The sequence below is a fragment of the Chionomys nivalis genome, chromosome 9 (assembly GCF_950005125.1).
Source record: "Chionomys nivalis chromosome 9, mChiNiv1.1, whole genome shotgun sequence".
Lineage (NCBI taxonomy): Eukaryota > Metazoa > Chordata > Mammalia > Rodentia > Cricetidae > Chionomys > Chionomys nivalis.
In genome coordinates, this window is record NC_080094.1 from 10,552,777 (window position 1) to 10,574,193 (window position 21,417).

Genomic DNA, 21,417 nt, shown 5'->3' on the forward strand with positions numbered 1-21,417 from the left:
GGGATTGTCTTGGTTGTTAATTGATATAGCAAGACCCAGCCCACTGTGGTCGGCACCATGCCCTAGGCAGAGAGGGTCCTGAGCATTATAAAAGAGGAGAAAGCTACCTGAGCCCAAACAAAGCAAGGGTCTGTGGTCTGTTCTTTCTCTGCTCTCCACTGTGCCTGTGATGCCTTGACTTCCTGCAATAGCCAGGAATGTAAACCAACTAAACCCTTTCTTCCCAGTGTTTCCTCTCATCAGGGTGGTTGTCATGGCAACAGAGAGGAGACTGGGTTTTGGAGGAGGCTTGCTCAAGCCATTTGTAGTTCACTGGAACCCAGAGTTCCACAATGCTCACCCCTTTGCTGCGTATATCCCCCCATGTGTCTCAGAGTGGGCACCCCATTCCCAAACCTTGGGTCTTTGTCTCAGGGATGGACTCAGCTGGGATGCCCTTCCCTGTAACAATTTTTTTCTCTGTCCTGCCAGTTCCCAAATAACAGCACAGAAATTTCTTATTAATTATGAAAGTTCGACCTACCGCTTAGGCTTGTTCCTAACTAGTTCTTATGACTCAAATGAACCCATTTCTATTAATCTACATTCTGCCATGTAGCTCAAGGCTGTTACTTCTCCTCTTGCACATCCTGCTTGTTCTGCATCTCCTGATGTCTCCCCCTTTCTCTTCCCAGAGTCCCCTGTTTCTGGAAGTCCCACCTATACCTCCTGCTCAGCTGTTGTCCATTTAGCTTTTCAATGCGCCAATCACAGCAATACATCCTCACACAGTATACAGATACCCCACAGCACGATACTTCCCTGACTCCAGAGTCACATTTCCCAGGGAGGAAGCTGATATCTGGGCTGGTCCTTTAGGACCAGACATCTAATGCCATATCTGTGACCAGTGAGTGCATGGTCTCTGCTCGGTCCAGTGACTGTGGTGCGCTCAGTTGCCAGGGACCAGACTGGGGGACATGTGCTGTTTCACAGTGGAGGCTTTAAGCAGGGGTGCAGGCCAGTCAGTCCCCCAGGACTCAGCCAGTGAGTCTCCAAGGACCCCGAGATGCCTCCCTGCCTGTGTTCTACCAAAATAGGATTAACTTCTTCCTTGTTTGTAGGAAAAGTTTAAGCTTGACTTTGGTTAGAATGTTGATCCAGGGCAGTGGTGGTGCACACCTGTAATTTCAGCTCTCAGGAGTCAGAAACTGGTGGGTCTCTGAGTTTGAGATCAGCCTGGTCTACAGAGCAAGTTCCAGGACAGACAGGACTATACAGAGAAACTATGTTTCAAGACAAACGAACCGGACACTGATTCCCAGATAGCCCTGAATTAGCTTTTCATTTCACTCTTTAGTCCAGGTTGGCCTCAAGATCACAATGTAGCCCCAACTGGCCAGGAACCTGTGGCAATCCTCCTGCCTCAACTCCCCAAGTGTTGGAATTACAGCCATGAGCTCCCATACCCAACTCTTAGGGGTTTGTTTCTGGCGCACTCACAAATGCCATTTAGACTCTGGTTCAGGAAATGTTTTAATCACTGTCCCCGAGAAGGCGGTCAATAACCACACGTCCATCGTGACCAGGAGGGGCCGAGGGTCCATGTCAGATGGCGGTCAGCAGGCCGGCTTCTGCAAACAGCCGCATTCTTTTATTACTTCCACCCAGGAAAAGGCTTGATCCTGTAATAGTGTACCGGCGGCATCGGCTGGGCTGGAAGAACTTGTTTGGCTAAATTTAGAACCCGCAAGAAGGTCGGAGTGGGTACATTAAGAGCCCAACTCAGCCTCTGAGGCTCCTCCTGGTGAGCTTGGCCGTGAAGGCCCTGGAGTCCTTGAGTGCAGTGTAGAACAGAATCTTGCGTCCTTTACCTGTCCGCTATGGGAACTCTGCTGGGGAGTCTGGCTCCCACCCAGGCTCTGCTACCCTTCAAAGAATGGAGAGGACAATAAGATCTACTTATAGGATGCTGCCAGATCCGGCCAGACATTTTCCTATTGTGTGTGTGTGTGTGTGTGCTTATCTGCTGTGTTTTTTTGTTTTTTGTTTTTTTTTTCCTTCAAGACAGGGTTTCCCAGTAGCTATGGAGCCAATCCTGAAACTCGCTCTGCAGACCAGTCTGGTCTCAAACTTGAGATCCGCCTGGCTCTGCCTCCCAAGTGCTAGGATTAAAGGCATGCGCCACCATTGCCCAGCCTGCCGTGGCTCTTGTGGAGACCAGAGGACAGTTTCAGGAACCAGCTGTTTCCTCCACCAGGTCATCAGGCTTGGGGGCAAGTGCCCTTGCTCACTGAATCTTGACAGTCTCAGACTTTTTCCTTTCTGCTTTTAGAGTCATTTACTTTGTTTTATATGTATGGGTGTTTTGTCTGCATGTATGTCTGCAACTCTGTGCATATAGTGCCTACAGATACCAGAAGAGGGCATCGGATTCTCTGGAATTGGAGTTATGGGTGGTTGTGAACCACTACCTGGGTGCTGAAAGTCGAACCCAGGTCCCCTACAAGAATAAGTGCTCTTAACTGCTGAACTATCTCTCCAGCCCCCCAGACCCTTCCTTTTGAGACAGGGTTCTGATAACAATGCAGGCCATCCATGGTTTCCCCCAGCCCCTTGCCCCAGGCTCCTGAGTGCTGGGTTTTTATTTATTTATTTTTTATTTTGGTTTTCTGAGACAAGGTTTCTCTGTGAACCCTGACTGTCCTGGAACTTCAGGCTGACCTCGAACTCACAGAAATCTGCCTGCCTCTGCTGGAACTAAAGGCATGCGCCACCACGCCTACCAGTCTACCATGTTGGATTATAGGTGTGTGAATCTGACCCTGGTTTTTACTGACTTCCCCATGCTTGTCTGTTTTTCTGCTTTGTTTTTGTTGGCATTGTTTTTGAGATAGGGTCTTATTATGTAACCTTAACTGGCCCCTAGACCAGGCTGGCCTTAAACTCACAGACTTACCTAACTCTGATTTACAAGGACTGGGATTAAAGGCATGTGCCACCAAGCCCAGCTGTACCCCCCCCCCAAAACCTGGGGGTAGGAGGGAAGGGCAGAAAGCAGTGTATTAGGTCAAAAGAGAAGGCAAGAGTAACAGCTTCTCCACAGGCTCCTGAGGACGACACAGCAGGGCCCTGGCTAAGCCGCTGAGTTCGCAGCCCTTGTTTTCTGGCTGCGTGGCTCTGGCTGTCCTTTAGCTGATTGCTTGTTCGTGGGAGTGGTGCTGTGGATGAACACACACACACACACACACACACACACACACACACACACACACCAGGCGCGCGCCCAGACCACGCAGACAGAGACCGGAGGCAGACAAAACTCAGCCATAGCCAAAACTCTGCGAAATCGATGTGTGTGCTGTTGCAGGCACAGCTTTCCAACACGCAGAGCTCAGTGAAATAAATATTTTTCCTGTGAGAAGAGGCTCAGTTCTGTGAGCTTTAACAACCCGGCTCTTTCCAGCCTTGCTCCTTGCAGCTGGCGTCACGGTGCCCATCTTGATGTACTTTAAGTGCCTGGGTGACCACAGTGCATTGTTTCCTTGCTTTCCCTCCCTCCACCATGTCCCAGGGGCCCTGGGTGGGACAAGAGCTGCTCCTGGGGGAGAATTTCTAAGCCCTTGATGCTCCTCACCCTCACCATTTCTTGGAGTCCTGACTATCTTTCTCTGGTAAGTCTGCACTAATTTTTTCTTTTCAAGAAAGACGGGGTCTCGTGTGGTCCAGGCTGGCCTCCAGCTTGCTGCGTTGCCTGGGATAACCCTGAACTCCTAATCCTCCTGTGCCCACTTCCTGAAAACTAGGATCACAGGAGTGTGCCACCCACCACACCAATGACGCAGGTGGAATCCAGGGTTTCGTGTATGCTGAACAAGCATTCTCCGATGGGGCTATGTCTCTAAGCCACCTCTGTTTACTATTTAAAACAGGCTTGGGAAGGAGAGGTGACTCGATGGGTGAAGCTGTCATCCCTGACGACCTGTGTCCAATGGAATTCAATACTAAAAGGAAATTAAATTAGGGACACAGAGCCAGGCATGATGCACACCCATTATCCCCTGTGTTGCTTGAGTTCAAGGCTACCCAGGGCCAATATAGTGAGACTCTGTCCTGTAAAACAAAGCAAACTCACTGAAAATTTTAGGAAGACAGGGTGGGACAGGGTGCTGACACTTTTAGATAAGGAACAGGGATGGTGTCCTGAGAAAGTGGTGGTTAAGGCACGGCCTTCAAGAGAGATGGGAAGGTGTTAATTACCAGTGACTCCACCACCCTCCCCTAAGTCTCTTTCCCAAGGATCTTTCAAGCATGACTGTGCTGGTTCGAAAGTCCCTTCGTGGTTATTGTGACTTCAGACACCCATCTCCCCTTTGACACTGCAGAGGCTCTGGTGGCTGGGTAGGTGCTGGCCGCGTGCTCGCTCAGTGTCAAGCCTGCTTGCTGTCTGTGGGAAGATTCTGACTCAGCAATGACATGTCACCTTCCAGGACACACTGAGCTTGGGGGAGTGTGCTGACCTGTGCCACAGTAGTGCTAGGCCTGGGACATTTGTGAAGGTGCCATATGAGTGACAGTTGGGGCTCCCTCAGGAATGAATGAAAGGATGGTGGCCAATGCCCCAGTCAGGATGGCTGGAAGGGGAGCTGTCCCCTTGCTCTGACATGACAAGTAGGGCCGCCCACAGAGGCTGCCTCTGGGGTTCATTTCTAGTGAGTTTGTTCTGCTGCAGTTGGAAGCTCGTGGCTGGGTGTGGTGGCCCACAGTAGGAATCTTGGTATTCGGGATGCTGCGGCAGGAGGATTGCTGAGAGTATGAGGCTAGGCCAGGACTACAGAGTGAGACCCTATCTCAGAAAACAAAAGGGGAGCAGAAAGAGGATCTTGCAGCCTGTTACAGATGGAAAAGCAGCATGAGCTGAGATGGGGTGAAAGGTCAGGGGGTACAAAGTCAAGGGTGAAAGGTAAGGAGTCAAGGTGAGGGCTTCAAGGTTAGGGGAACAAAGTCAGACGGTATAAAATAATACATTAAACTTTGCCGGGATTAAAGGCATGAGCCACCACTACCTGGCTTACATTAAGCATTTTAAAAAGAGCTTCCAACCAGAAAAGAAACACCTTTGTTAAAAAATGGAGATGTAATTCATATGACCTTTGCCCCCCTACAATACACACTTGATCGGTTAATGCCCTCACAGAGTTGGTCCATTGTCATCATCTAGTTCCAGGATGCCTTTGTCACCCATGGACACTCACCTCCACAACCTCCTATGGCCACTGTCCTGTTTCTTCCTCCCCTTTCCCAGATGTCACCCGCCTTTTTCTGTCCCCATGCAGAGGGCCTGTCATGTAAACATGTGACCAGATGCCTTTTGTGTCTGCTTCAGACGTGCAGGGTTTACAAGTTTCCCCCACCATTTGGGTCACAGGTTCAAACACTTGGTTCCACAGTGGGTACAGAAGTAGGTGCCTCTGGGCAAGGCTTGAGGGTTACAGCCTGCCCTTGCTGCCTGACCCACTGAGGTGTGAACAGTCTGCTCCACAAGCTGCTGCCACGATGGACCTGATGCTTTTTTTTTTTTTTTTTTTTTTTGGTTTTTCGAGACAGGGTTTCTCTGTGGCTTTGGAGCCTGTCCTGGAACTAGCTCAGTAGACCAGGCTGGTCTCGAACTCACAGAGATCTGCCTACCTCTGCCTCCCGAGTGCTGGGATTAAAGGCGTGCGCCACCATCGCCCGGCTTGGACCTGATGCTTTAACCACGGTGATGGACTACACCCCCAAACCAGGCAGTCTCTCACTGACCCTGGGGTACTGGTTAAGTGAGACTGACTAGTCAGTGAGCCCTAGGGACCCATCTGCCTCTCTCCAGTGCTGCGATTCTGGAGTACATTGCTGGACCCAGCTTTTTATGTGGGTGCTGGGAACCCAAGCTAGAGCACAGGAATTTCACTGGCAGCCATGCCCCCAGTCAGCCCTGCTGCAGCACCCATTGGTGTTGATTCCTTTATATGGCTGAGCCTTGGCCCAGAGTGTAGACAGTCTACACTGGCTTATCCATCTGCAGCTGGGGAATATTTGTGTCCTTTTCTTGGCTGCCATGGACATTTGTTTATCTTTGGTGCATCTCTACTGGGTCGCTGGGTCAGACTGTTGCCTGGGCTCCAGCTTTGTCTTTCCAGAGGTATCTTGGGATTTTTATGGCTCCGCATCCATGAAACACTTGCTATACCCAGTCTTAAACATGGATGGGCCTGGTAATTACTGGCTCACACAGAGGGAGTCAGGAAGGCCTTGGAGTATGAAGCTTTGAAGAATTTGGGGGTGTGAAGGACCTGAAGAGGCTACATGCAGTGTTGGGAGCAGTGAGACTCCAGATCCTGAATTTCTTGTAATCCCCTGAGTGCCTACAGCTGCTCTGAGCACGAGACCTTCGGGAGTTCCTGATGGCAGGAGAATGGTTTCTGGTGGGTTTGGCTGGGGCGTGGCTATCTCTATATAATCTGCCCCTGAACACAATAAAGGGGGCATTCTTGGGGGAATTCAAGGATGGTCCGTGTCGCTGTCTCTCCATCCGTGTGTGTTTGTGTATTTTAACCTCCATCCCCCTTGCCCAAAGCTCGGGAATTGGGTGCCAGTGCACAGAGCGCAGACACGGGGGCGCGGTGCGTGGCATTTGGAGGTCCCCACCGAGATATCGGAAAAGGGAATGCTGAGAGACTGCCCTTGGAAGCCCCTCCAAGAGAGGTAAGCAGACAGCGTCGTTCCTGGCCGACAGAGACATATTGAGGAGAAAAGATGGGAGATATCTTTTCTTAGTTCAGAAAAGAGTCGGACGACAGGGAGGAGTTTGATGATTTAGAGCTAGTGGAGAATAGTGAGGAGGGTTCATCAGAAGAGATTATACGTAAGGAATTTAAAAATCTCTTTGAAAAGCCGAGAAAACCTAGAGTAAAAAAAGACTCACATCCAACTCCCTCACCCCACCGGCTTATCATAATGAAGGTTGGTGGTCTTATTTGAGTAGGGGCTCTGGCACTGAACAAAACAAGGGAGTTTGTTTCGGTCCTGTACTCATGGTTGCACCAGTGATGGAGGTGCCAGATGCCAACATTTTGCAATAAAATTTAAATAAATGAAACAACTAAAGGAAGCTGTAGCTGCATATGGGGCTCAAGCACCCTTCACGATGCCATAGTAGAATCATCTTTCTCTGCTATGAATTTAACACCAAGTGATTGGCAGCAATTATGTTGTGCTGTCTTATCTGGGAGAGATTATCTCCTATGGCGAAGGGAATATCAGGAAAATTGTAAGCAAACAGCCCAGTGAAATGCTGTAGTGGGTCAAGCTCAACGTAATTTAGATACGTTAACTGGGGCTGGGGCTTATGCCAATCTGCAGCAACAAATTCTGTATGCAGGAGTATTCGCCCAAATAGCTGCAGCTGCCACGAAAGCGTGGAAGGCCCTACCTAACAGGGCAGCTGGGGATCAATTATCAAAAGTTCTACAAGGACCATCTGAACCATTCCAAGATTATGTAGATACTGTTACAAGTAGCCGGTAGATTGTTTGCAGGTGAGACAACAGCCATGCCTATGATAAAACAGCTTGTTATTTGAAAATTCCAATAGATATTGTAAGGAAGCATTACGCCCTCACAAAACAAAGAGTCTAAATGACTATATCAGGATATGCAGAGATACAGATGGGAATTTCATCCAAGGCCAGGTTATAGCAGCAGCTATTCAACCTCGGAGAAACAGGAGCACTGGGAGAGAGGGCCGGAGGCTGTAATGGTTTTAACTGCGGAACTCCTGGTCATTTTCAAAAGGAATGCCAGCAGCTGATAGTGAAGGGAAGGAGGAAACCTGGCTTGTGTCCTAAATGCAGAAGGGGAGCACATTGGGCTAAAGACTGTTTCTCTAAAACAGATATAGATGGGAAACCTCTGCCACGAACCATTAATCAACAGCAGGGAAACTGGCAGAGGGCCCTGCTCCAGGGCCCTAAAACCTCAGTGTATGGAGCAATGACCGCGGGACTGCAGGAATGGTACCCCAGCAGAGGCCATGTCCAATTCCTTCCGCAGAGCAATCCTTTTGCATTGCAGACCTTGTTGGAGCCACACCAGGGAGCTCAGGATTGGACCTCTGTGCCTCTGCCAGAGCAGTCTTAACTCCACAAATGGGAGTGCAAGCACTCCCTACAGGAGTACATGGGCCCTTACCACCGGGTACCTTGGGACTTATATTAGGCAGAAGCAGTGCCCTGTTAAAGGGGATCCAAATACATCCTGGGATCGTAGATGCAGACTGTCAAGAGGAGATTAAAGTTATGACATCTGTGCAACAGGGGTGGTGGTAATTCCTCAAGGTGAGCGGATAGCACAATTAGTGTTGATTCCCAACAAGGTTACCAATAATAAATGAGCCCGTGGCAATCAAGAGTTTGGATCACCCGGAATGCAGGCAAAAGCTGGGAGACTGGACTGCTCCACATGTTCCGGTCAGCTTCTCCCTCTGAGGGCTCAGACATGCCACAGCAGTCTAAGGAGGTTTGACTGAGGAGGAATGTCTTAAACTCCATGGTTCCAAAGAAAGCCAGCAAGAAGGGGCCAGAGATAGGTCACTGGGCTTGGGCTGCATTGGACGGACCCTGCTTGGTCCTGATCTCGTATGCCCACTCAGAACACCATGACCACGATGTCTGCTTCCCACAGGAGGGGGCCGCCCTGCTCCCTGTGTGGGCAGCCTTGCCCAGCTCTGATCCCACATGACCTTCCCAGGTTGCTTTTAAAAGTTTTTAAAAATTTATTTTACAGCCGGGCTGTGGTGGCGCACACCTTTAATCCCAGCACTCAGGAGGCAGAGGCAGGAAGATCTCTGAGTTCGAGGCCAGCCTGTTCTACAGAGAGAGTTCCAGGACAGCCAGGGCTACACAGAGAAACCCTGTCTCAAAACAGTGTTTAAGTGCATGGGCGTTTGTTTTGCCTACATGTGTACATGCCTAGCCACCCCTGGAGGCCAAAAGAGGGAGTCAGAGCCTTTGAAAGGTTAACAGATGGTTGTGATCTACCAGGTAGGTGCTGGGAACCAAACCCAGGTCCTCAGAAAGACCAGTGAGTGCTCTTATCTGATGAACCATCTCGTCAGCTCGAGTAGAGATCTTAACTGGGGAACTGTGTACACTTGTTGGCCTGTAGGCTGGCCTCCTATGCGTCACATCAGCCCCTACTCAGGCAGTCCTGAAATGTATGCATGGGGAAATTGAGCTTAGCAGAAGCAAGTGAGATGTGATGTGACTAGCTGTTCCAAGTTCCTGCCTTGATGTCCCCACAGTGATGGACTGTTGCCTGGAACTGTAAGCCAAACAAACCCTTTCTTCCCTAAGTTGCTTTTTGTCAGGGTGTCCTCCTGCTTGTCACAGGAGCGGACATGAAGCTGCTATAGCCCCCATCTCCGCAGTAACCCTGTCATGTTTGCAGTAGCTTCTCTTCAGCTTCTGGAGGCTCCCATGCCCTTGACAGCTGCCCCCAGGTCTCCAAGACCACTGATGTAGAGGCTGCCTCCCCAAATCCCTCTCATCCATGGAACCATTGTCTGGCTTGCTCTTTCCCTGTAACATGGTTCAAGAGTCCTAACCTCAGAGTCACTGGGGAAACATGTAGAGAGCTGGGTCACAGGAGTGGTTTCCATGTAGTGTCTATAAGGGAGGGTCTCGGACACAAAACTGAGCACAACAGAGGGGACCAGGGACTACTTTTACTTGCTCAGAACTTTGTAGAATCAGACAAGCTGCTATACTGGGGACCTTGTGTCACTCCGGTGTCTGTGTCATCTTGAGGTTCCGGTTCACGTTCTGATATCCTGCCCTCTAGGGCAGCGGCAGAGCTATAACGGGACTCTTCTGATTAGGGCTGGAGGGTGGAGTCTCCCTGAATGGAACCAGTGCCATGAAAAGAGGTCCCAGAGAGATGCCCCCAACTGTTGTTGGTTGTTTTTACTCTTTTTTTTTTTTTTTTTTTTTTTGCGGGGGGAACCCACCATCCAGCTCCTAAATAAATACACATGGAGAATTATTCTTTCTTATAAATGCCTGCCCTTACCTTGGCTTATTTCTAGTCAACTTTTCTTAAGTTATCCTGTCTACCTTTTGCCTCTGGGCTTTTACCTTTCTCTTCTGCATGTCTTTTCTTTCCTTCCTACTCCGTGGCTGGCTGTGTGGCTGTTCCCTAGTGTCCTTTTCCCTTTGTTCTTTCTTCTTGACCCTCTCAGATTTCTCCTGCCTGCCAGCCCCGCCTACTCTTGCTCCTGCCTCGCTATTGGTCATTCGGCTCTTTATTAGACCAATCAGGTGTTTTAGACAGGCACAGTTACTTTACAGAGTTAAACAAATGCAGCATAAAGGAATGCACCACATCTTTGCATCATTAAACAAATATTCCGCAGCATAATTGAATGTAACACATCTTAAAATAATATTTTTAACAGCCAAACCTTTTTTGTTTGTTTATTGATCAGGATGACTACATGTATTGATGCAACCTCCTAGCCTATCACCCGGCCAGCGATAGTATGCACCACGATGACGCATTTGAAAGTCCTTTTATTTTACTTTCCTTTTTCCATATGTTGCAAATTTTTTCCTTGGATTTGTTGTTTTCCTTAACTATTGTATTTGTTTATATTTATATCTTGAGTGTTTGGGCTGCATGTATGTATGTGCTCAGGCTAGCCTGGAAATCATTATCTGGCTGAAGATGACTTTAAAATTCTGATCCTCCTGCCTCCACTTACAAAGTACTGGAATAACAGGCGTGAGTCTGGGTTTTGGTGTGTGTGTACGTGTGTGCACATTCATGTGAAGGCCAGAGGTCTACCTCAGTTGCTCCTCAGCTGTCCCCTGCATCTTTTTGGCTTGGAACTCATTGCTTGGACTAGGCTGGGTGACCACAAAGCCCCAGTAGGTCTCCACTTCCTTAGCATCCGGATTATAAGCACACTGCCATCATGCCTGGCTTTTTTCTGTTTTTAAAATATGGGTTCTAGGGGGGCCGGAGAAATGGCTCAGAGGTTAAGATCACTGACTGTTCTTCCAAAGGTCCTGAGTTCAATTCCCAGCAACCACATGGTGGCTCACAACCATCTGTAATGAGATCTGATGCCCTCTTCTGGTCTGCATGTGTACATGTAGGCAGAATACTGTATAGATAATAAATAATAAAACATTAAAAAAATATGGGTTCTAGGAATCAAATTCAGGTCTTCAGGAGTACTTAACCCAAGTTAAGTAACTCCAAACCTTCTCCCTGTCCACCACCATGTAGCTCCTCCTGCCTGGCTTCAATCTTTCTGCTTCAGCCTCCCAAATGCTGGGATTGCATGCATGCACCACCACACTGGTTCCTCCAGAGAATCTGTTCATTGTCTTTCTACTGCTTGACAAGCATGTGAACCAAATGCCACTCTTTTCCTCACCGACCCCACTGTGTCGGGGACTGGTCTGTGGGTTTCCTCCATGACAGTAAAACAGAAGCCTCATTGGTTCAGGATCCGTGCAGCCTAGGATGCTCCAGCCTTGAGAGGCTGCGACTAATCCTTGGCTGTGGTGAGGAGGGATGAGGTTATGATTCTGTCCCCAGTTCACCTTCTAGGAGCATGTCTCTGACAGACAGCTGGAGTGAGCCGCTAGAGCCCAGATCTGCAGGCCTCTGGCCAGGGCTCTTGGCACCACAGCATTCCTGCCTCCCATTAGAAATCAGGCCCTCGTTGCACTCCCTGGAAGGGAAGGAGCCACCTCCTGCCAGTGGGAGGGGGTTGGGCTCGAGGGCATCCGTCCCTGGAAACTCATCCACAAGGTGGCCAGACTCCAGCTCAGCTCAGCATTTGCAGGAACAGCCACTGAGCCAAGTGGGTCCACGTCTTTAGGCAGGAAAAGCAGCGACTCCAGGGTATGTCGCCAGAGCAGCCTGTGCAGGGAAGGACTGGAGAAGGGGTGGGTGCATCAGAATAGCTCAGTGATCACACATCTCTGGGTACCACATGCTAGAGCCAGCATGCAGCTGCCTAGCTCCCGACTCTCCCATCCTGTGTTTCATACCCGGCACATTGAAGCATGCTCCCTTCTGATTCCTTTATTTGTTCCTTTAACCTTCCTTCATTCTTTTTCTAAAAAAAATTATTTAGGGGGCTACAGAGATGGCTTAGCGGTTAAGAGCACTGTCTGCTCTTCCAGAAGACTCAGGTTCAATTCCCAGCACCCACATGGCAGCTCACAACTGTCTGAAAATCCAGTTCTAGGGGATCTGATATCTTCACACCAATGCACATAAAATAAAGTTAAATGAACCATAAGAAATATTCTTAAAATTTTTATTTATTGTGTATACAGTGTTCTGCCTGCATGTATTCCTGCTTGCCAGAAGAGGGCGCCAGATCTCATTTATACGTGGTTGTGAGCCACCATGTGGTTGCTGGGAATTGAACTCAGTACCTCTGGAAAAGAAGCCAGTGCTCTTAACCTCTAAGCCTGTTCTTCAGTCCCTTTCTTTTCTTTCATTTCTTCCTTTTCCTTTAATTGTGACTTTTGTTGTTTTGAGACTGGTCTAATGTAGCTCAGACTGGCCTTGAACTCCCAACTCTACTTTCCAAGCGTGTGCCACGAAGCCTGGCTACCACCAAGTATTGAGTCCAGGGTCTCATGCACTCTAGACATTCTGCCACACACAGCAACCCACTTTTTTTTTTTTTTTTTTTTTTTTTTTTTTGGTTTTTCGAGACAGGGTTTCTCTGTGGCTATGGAGCCTGTCCTGGAACTAGCTCTTGTAGACCAGGCTGGTCTCGAACTCACAGAGATCCGCCTACCTCTGCCTCCCAAGTGCTGGGATTAAAGGCGTGCGCCACCACCGCCCGGCAGCAACCCACTTTTTAATTTTTCTCCTGGGACAGGGTCTTTCTACATTTCCCAAACTGTTGAATTTGGGATCCTCCTGCCTCAGCCTCTGGAGTAGCTTGGATTATAGGCTAGGCTGCCAGACCCAGTCTAATTTGTTAATTTGTTGTTGTTTGAGGCAAAGTCTCACTCCATAGCTCAGCCTGACCCCAAACTCAATGCAAATCTTCTGCCTCAGTCTCCCAAGTTCTGGGATCACAGAAGGGTGTGGGTATACCCAGAGCTTCATTTATTATAATCTTATTATTTGTGTAGATGAATGTGTATACACATGCAGCATGGTTTACTTAGTGAGTTCCAGGCCAGCTGTGACTTCACAGAAAGATCTTATCTAAAAACCAAACCAAACAAAACTCCTTACCCCTCCTTAAGCTGCTCCCTTCCTCTCCTCCCCACACGGGTGCAGGCCCCCAGGTGGGTTGGCTGGGAGTTGTGAAGGATTTTGCTGTAACCCAGGGGTCTCCTGGCAGCCGCATGTGGGTGAGGGAGGCACTCGCCTGTTTCGTGAGTCATTAGCTGTCTTCAAAGAGTCCCAAATTCTAGTTTGTTCCCATGTGTCATTTTTCTTTTCCACAGAAACTCAGAACTTAGTTACGGGGCTGAGGAGATGGCATGCATACGAGTGTGAAGGGGCTAGCTTGGAGCCCCAGAATCCAAGTCAGACAGGGCAGTGTACACGGTCATCTCAGTGGAGATGGAAGTTGATGAGCCAGCTGGTACACAGTGGTGATGAGACCCTGTCTCATAGTGGAAGGAAGAGATGGAGCCAGAGGTTGCTCTTTGACCTCCTCACTCTCGTACACACAACCACACACGCGCACCCACACACAGAACACAGTTCTCTCTCTCTCTCTCTCTCTCTCTCTCTCTCTCTCTCTCTCTCTCTCTCTCTCTCTCTCTCCCCCTCCCCCCCTCCCTCCTCCCTCCTGATGGAATCTACCTCTTCCAGATGGTGACCGCTTCTCTGGGAGCCAAGCCTTCATCCTCTGCTAATTTCCATTCAACTGCCATGCATTCCCAACTAAACCATCTCCCGGGAGACTCAGGAAAGAATGTTTGGCAAACAGTGGACTAATTGATAAACAGCTCATGGCTCACACTCTAGCGTCAGCCTAGAATGTTCTGCAATACTTTGGAAATTCCAGGATTATGATTTAAGCCCAAACTGGTCAGCTACACACATCTGTCTGGTGCTTGGGACCCACGGACCTCACTTTGAGCGTGTGAACCGAGCCTCGTGCTCCTTTGGGTGGGAGGTTAACCCTGCTGGTTAAGCAAGGAGGCAATACTGAAGGTGACCGGTAGGGGTCTCCCTTGCTGGAAAAGAGGTTTGTGCTCAAAGGGCTGGAGAGCTGGACCGCAGCACTTACCCAGCAGATGTAAGGTTCTAGGTTCCGGCTCCTGCACTCCAAAGCAACACCCACCACCTCCACACTGGGAGGGAACACTGGGTTCTAGAAAACATTCTGTCCTTTTGGGAAGAAATCACCCTGTCGGGGAGATGAGTCGACCATCTGGCATAGTCTCTGAGAAAGGACAGAGAAGGGAATGAAGACGCTGCTGTCCCTGCTCCCTAGCGCTGATGCGCTGCTGGCCAGGGTGGCGCTTGGGCTAGGACCCAGGTCCTGGACCGGCTTGTGTCCCCCTAGGAGCTAGGACGAAAGAGAAACATCTCACTGGACTTGGAAAATCAGAGCAGGCTGTCTACAGTTCTCTCGTGACTTGTTTGTTGTGGAGTGACCAGATGGCTCATCTCTGGTTGAACACTTGGTCCCTTCCCAGGCTGTGAACAGTCTTGGTCAGCAAGCGAGCAGGCTGGCTGGGGAGCCCAGCGCTCTGGGTCCTGCTGGCCTCACCGCCAGTGTTCGCAGAAATGGCTGTCTTATGTCAGTCTTTGCCTTACTGGGACAGGACCTGGTGGTAACTTCATGTACATGTGATGTGTGTATGTCTTCATATATGAATGCAGGCACGCACACTCCCACAGTCCGTGTGTAGAGGTCAGAAGATACCCTCCTTCTACCCTGCTCAAGCGATACAGGCTCTTTGTTGTTCCTTGCTATGTGTGCCCCTGGCTTCTGAACTTCCAGGGATTTGTCTGTCTATGCAGTCCATCTCACTGTAGGAGCCCTGGAAGTACAGATGCTCCTGTAGCCAGATGGATGTCGGTTCTGGGGACCCGGGCTCAGATTCCCCACACTGGTACAGAGTGCACCGCATGCAATGAGCCTTCTCCCAAGGCCTTGTGACTTTTGAGAAGCAGAAAGGGACATAGGGTGGTAGGCATTGAGCTCTTGACTGTCTTGTCCTGTTCCTCTGTGAGTCATTGAAGAACTTGGCTGCCTCCTCCCCTTTCCTCCCCCTTTCCTCCCCCTTTCCTCCCGCTTTCCTCCCGCTTTCCTCCCCCTTTCCTCCCGCTTTCCTCCCGCTTTCCTCCCCCCCTTCCTCCCCCCCTTCCTCCCCCCCTTCCTCCCCCCTTCCTCCCCCCTTCCTCCCCCCTTCCTCCCCCCCTTCCTCCCCCCCTTCCTCCCCCTTCCTCCCCCCTTCCTCCCCCTTCCTCCCCCCTTCCTCCCCCCTTCCTCCCCCCTTCCTCCCCCCTTCCTCCCCCCCTTCCTCCCCCCCTTCCTCCCCCCCTTCCTCCCCCCCTTCCTCCCCCCCTTCCTCCCCCCCTTCCTCCCCCCCTTCCTCCCCTTATTCTTAGTCTTTGAGATGAGGTTGCATGTAACCCAGGCTGCTCTCAAATTTTCTGAGATGTGGCTGAGGATGGCCTAGAAGTTCCTGCCTGTCTCTGCCTCACAAATGCAGGGATCATAGGCAGGTGTGAATCACCACATCTGGCTTGCAAAAATTCTCATCATAAGAAATACCTAATCAAAGGCTGGGTATGGTGACGCACGCCTTTAATCCCAGCACTTGGAAGGCAGAGGCAGCTGGATCTCTGAGTTCAGTTCCAGGTGGGTCTGTGTAGTGAGTTCCAGGATAGGTAGGGCTATGTAGAAAGACCCCCGTCTCAAAAAGGAAAAAAGGAGCCAGGTGGTGGTGGCACATGCCTTTAATCCCAGAACTCAGGAGGCAGAGGCAGGCAGATCTCTGTGAGTTTGTAGACCAGCCTGGTCTACAAAGCCAGTTCCAGGACAGCCAGGACTGTTACACAGATATACCCTATTTCAAAATAACAACCAAGCAAACAACCCTCCTGGAAAAAAAACAAAGGAAAAAAATACCTAATCAATATACTTTAAATATTAATATATCAAACCAATTAATCCCCCTGCCATGAACATTTTTGTGTATATAACCATGTTGTCCCGCCTCATGCCTTGACAAAACCAGGGGAGGGAGACAGTGATTATTTCTTTGCACAGGAAAAGACTAGAAAAACTGTATTTTTTTAAAAAGAAAAACAGATGTAAATTATCACATTCTTAGTGTCAAAAGTGTTCCTTGGGAATGTTTGAAGAAGCAGTGTCTTATTTTGTATATAGCTACATGTCACTGTACTGAGATAACCCCGAGTCTACGGTTTAATTTTTCCCAATTGTTATCACCGCAGGGATGGCACACATGCACGGTGTGTGTGTGGTCAGAGGGCAACTTTGTGGAGTCAGTTCTCTCCTTCCTTCACGTGAGTCCATCCAGGATGAAGTTCCGGTTGCCAGGCATGGGCAGCAAGCACCTTTACCCCCTGAGCCTTCTAGACTGGCCACATTCAAGGGTTTCCTCTGTTTTTCCTTTTGATACTGGGGATGGAACCCAGGATCTTGCAGATTCTAGCCAGTACGCTGAGCCACACACCAGTCCTATCTTGGTTTCTTTCTTTTTTTTTTTTTTTTTATCATTCTGATGCTCCTGTTTGTGGCCCAACACTTAAGGCATAGGGATGGATCCCGGTGTGGTGCTGCACACCTTCAATCCCAGCACTTGCGAGGCAGGGGCAGGCGGATCTCTGAGTTGGAGGCCAGCCTGGTCTACATAGCAAGCTCCAAGACAGCCGGGACTACATACAGTGACCATGTCTCAAAATAGACAAAACAAGCTAGGTGGTGGTTGCACATGTCTTTAATCCCCACACTTGGGAAGCAGAGGCAGGTGAATCTCTGTGAGTTTGAGCACCACCTGGTCTAGAGTGAGTTCGTTCCGGAACAGCCAGGGCTACACAGAGAAACCCTGTCTCGGAAAACCAAAAACTAAAAAAAAAAAAAACAAAAACAAAAAACAAATAAGATAGTATGGGTGGGGGGTGGGCTGGAGAGCCGGCCTGGCAGTTAAGAGCACTGGCTCTATCAGAGGATCTGGGTTCGATTTCCAGCACCAACCCAGTGGCTCAGTAACTTCAGTTCCAAGGAATCTGTTGTCTTCTTCTGACTTCTGTGGACACCAGACATGCACAGTACACAGAAAAAAGTATATGCAAAACCCTATACATCTAAAATAAAAATAAGTTTAAGGAGTGAGGAGTGGAGAGCTGGCCTCCCTCTGCTGCTCCAATGCACGCCCTAGAGGCGCCTCCTGGAATTGCCACCTTGGCCGATAAGGCCCTGCTGGAAACTGGTCACCGAGGGGGTGTGACAGGGGTGTGTATCACAGGCTGAGGACCGTCACTTGGGGAGCTGATTTCCTGACCAGACTGCACGGAAGCCTCTTGCCCAGATTGGGTGTAGCAAGCTGGTGGCTGGTTTTATCTATATTTTCTGCTATTTTGCTTTCTCTTTTATGTTACTTTATTGTGCTTATTTTTGTGGTACTGGGACTGGAACCCAGGGCCTTTCGTTACGCTTCTCAAGCGCTCTGCCGCTGAGCTACGTCCCCAGCTACGGCAATATTTGGAGTCCCATCGGCTACTGGATAGCCCAGGGTGAAGGGGTGGCCGATTGCCTGGGTAGAGTGGGCTGGAGGAGGTGGACTCTGGTGTCTGAGAAAAGGGGGTCTTTGGTCATGGTCTCTTGCAGGGGACAGGGGTTGAGACACTGCTGGCTGCAAAGTTGCGAGGAGATGTAGGTTTTGTCAGGGCACTCTCCCTCTGAGGGGAGAAGTTTGTCCACCCTAAAACACAGGCGGGAACAAAGGAGAGCTTGGTCACACGTGAATTTTCAGGCATGGGCATGTTCACATGGATATGTTTTCACCTGTGTGTGTATGCACATGCGTGTGTGTGTATAGGAGGCCAGAGGTTGACCTTAGAAGTTTTCCACAATGTCTCTTCACTATGGCAGTAAGGACCAGACCTTCATGTATGCAAGTCAAGCATGCTGTTACAGAGCTACCACGCCACTCCACTCAACATCTTGAACTCAAACTCTTCCTTCTGGTGTCAGCCATCCCTCTAGACCATATTCTAAGGATCACCTGCTTTTCCTCTTGAGGGCCAAGTGCAGACTTGCCGTTCCCTCTCTCCTATGTTCAGCTGGGAATGGCTATGCTCACACTCTGTAAAGTGGGCAAGGTGTTGTGTGAGCCATTTGGGGGATCCACCTGTCCACCCATAGTACAGACCCTTAGTGAGTCTGCAGGTTTTGAGAGTCAAGGGCTGGGCGCAGGCTGAGCAGGGCAGGAAGGTGTCAGGGCTCTGCTGGGCAGAGGAACCCCTGGGTCTTCCTCCCATGGCTGCCAGGGGCCTGGCTGGGACAGGAGTTCTGCTCTAGCTGAGACCTGTGTTTAACACCTGTTAGTCACAAACACACAGTCTGCTCTAAACAGGTTTCCTTAAAATAATTCAGCAGCCGGGTGTGGTGGCACATGCTTGCCACCTCCGCATCCAGGAGCCAGCAGCAGGAGGGCAGAAAGTTAGAGGCCAGTAGGAGCTGCATAGCAAGACCTTAGATCAAAAAATAGCAAAATCAAACCACTGCCACCCCCAAAACTTAACCACCAATGAAGCCAGACCCCCAGAAGTTAGGCATGGCAGCATGCGACTGTAACCCTAGTTCTGACAAGGCAGAGACAGACATATTTGTGGGGCTCACTGGCCAGTCAGTCTAGTAGAACTGACAAGCCTAGTTAGTGGCCTAGCGACAACTGTATGCCCAGCGCCTGCATACAGTAGGTACTCAGTACACCTGACTGTGGAGTTTGAATAGCTATAGTATCCATAGACTCATGGGTTTGAATGTGTGGCCCATATTGAGTGGCACTATTAGGAGGTGTGGCCTCGGTGAAGGAAGTGTGTCACCGCAGGGGCAGGCTTTGAGGTCTCATAAGCTCAAGACTGCCAGTGTGACACAGTTCACTTCCTGCTGCCTGTGGATAGAAATGTAGGACTCTCGGCTCCTCCTCTCCAGTACCATGTCTGCCTGCACGCCACCATGTCCTGCCATGTGACAATGGACTAACACCTCTGAAACTGTGAGCCAGCCTCAATTAAATGTTATCCTTCATAAGGGTTGCCGTGGTCGTGGTGTCTCCACGGCAATAGGAACCTTAAGACCGTCGCCGAGCAAGCAGATGGAAGGAGAAACCTCAGAAATATCCCATCATTCACTAAGTCACTACTAGGTCACGCCCAGAGGCGTGCATGGAACAGAAATGGTCCAGCCTGGGAACAGAGATTCTTGTGAAGGATGTAATGAGCCCTGACCTACAGATATGCGAGCCAGTATGAGGCAGAATGAGGGATAAGGCTTCTCCAGTCAGGGCTTGCTCAAGGATGTCTCTGGAAAGAAGTGGCCTCAGCTGTGAGCCCTGAAGGCTTAGAGGAGGCTTCAAGGGAAGACTCTGCAAAAGAAGGAAGCTGGCAGAAGGGCAGCCAGTGCAAAAGCCCCAGAGCAGCCCCAGCGGAGGGCTTTGATGGAGCAGTGGGTCCACTCAGCTGGGGAGGCGATCAGTTTTTTTTTCTCTTCCAGGCAAGTCACGTGAGCATGTGGTAAAATGAGAGGTTGGCTCCCTTGGGGGCCCCTCTGGGTCAGACAGTCTGGTTCCAAGGCCTTCTGCTGGGTCATCCGCCCCTCTTGTTTAGGCTTATTCCCATCCGGGTCTGATTTACCAGTTCCTCTCAGGCCGTACCAAGGGAGCTATTTCAGAAACTGCCAAAGGCAATTCGAGCCCTGGCCATCATTTAGGAGAGAAAAAGAGCCATAAATGAGGGACTCAGGCATAAAAGCAGCCTAGCCCCACAAGCCTGCCATGCTAAATTTAGCCACTTTGCCTCGCAATGAGGTGAAATTGCAGGTTTCTGGTGGGCGGCGACACAGGGTGACTGTGGACAGAGAACTTGTGCTTCCTGTGGCTGCACCTGAGGGCAGAGGCCCGGTACTGTCCCCAGGGTCCCACAGAGTCGGGGAAGCAGGTCCATGTGAAGCCACCTTCAACTGGTCTGCAGGGTCCCAGCGGTACCGGGCACCAACCAAAGGGCAGGACTGAGAAGAGGTTGCCCTGTCTGCCACCAAAGGTTTGGAAACTGCAGCTGTTGTGCCTGCTCCTCTGTCCAGGGGTTCGGTCGGTCCTGACTGCTCACCTAGCCTCCTGCAGACAGTTGGCTGCCCAGGGTGACTCAGAGCCACCCAAGGGTCCCTCTGCATAACCAGGGCTTCCCTGTTCCCAGCTAGCAGCTTTAGGGTTAATGCGGCAGAGGAAGTTGGAGGGGCCAAGGGGTCTCCAAGGGCCCCAGTTGCCTGTCTTGCTTTTCACTTTTGTTGTCCCTGTGTGCATGCATCAGGGATGCTAGAATGTTCCCTGGGGTTTGTCAGCATCTGCTCATGAAATCTTGAGCTGGCCTATCTTAGTCCAGGGAGCCCAAACTCAATCCAGGATTGGGAAACGACCCTTACCTGGTTGGCCAGGAGGGGGCGCTGCTGGCTGCACAGCTCAGTTGCTATGTGGCCAGGGTCCCTTCCAGCCCTGCTCAGTCAAGACTCTATCCTCCCCTCAGCTGCTGGTTCATGGGTGGGGGGCCTCTTCAGTGTACCTGGGGAGGTGAGCGCAGCGTGCTGGCTGGAGTCTCAGCTCTGGGGTTTCCTGTCACCAACCTTGGAGGAGCCGTCCTCTCCCCCAGCCTGTTTTGTTTCTCTTGTTTTGAGACAGTGTATCAGTCTGTAGTTTTGGCTTGCCTGGAAGCCACAGCTATCCTTCTGCCTCAGCTTCCCAGGCGCTAGGACGACAACTCCGGTTTCTTTTCTAAGATTTATTTTATGTGTGTATGTGTGCCTGAGCGCATGTGTGTGCATCGTGTGCTTGCAGGAGCCCTCGGAGTCCGCGAGAAGAGGGTGTCGGGTGCCCCGAAACTGGTGACAGGTGACTGGGAGCTGCCGTGTGGGCGTTGGGAACTGAACCCAGGCCCTCTGCAAGAGCAGCAAGTGTTCTTAGCGGTTGAGCCATCTCTCCGGCCCCAGCCTCAGCTTCTTTATCTAAGAGGGCTAGTAAGAGAACTTGTGTTGGGAATAGGGACCAAGGTGGTCCAGTCTCGGGCAGGGAGCAGGCTGTGGGCTGTGAGGAATGTGGGGTGTGAGAGTCGCAGGGCCACGTCTGCAGCAGGGCCTGGGATAGTAATCCA

The 21,417-nt window shown here is 50.4% G+C and overlaps 1 protein-coding gene across 2 annotated transcripts in view; it reads left to right on the forward strand.

Moving 5' to 3' along the window:
- The window catches only part of Ripor3 (RIPOR family member 3), a 70,352-nt gene that overhangs the window by 19,349 nt on the left and 29,586 nt on the right, over nt 1-21,417 (forward strand). Inside the window, exon 1 of one of the 2 annotated variants that reach the window (XM_057781190.1) lies at nt 6,543-6,723. The exons of the other annotated variant lie outside the window; for it this stretch is intronic. The gene's annotated coding sequence lies outside the window, so the exon portion shown is untranslated. Of the gene's footprint in view, nt 1-6,542; nt 6,724-21,417 lie in introns of those variants that run through there. 2 annotated transcript variants of the gene reach the window in all.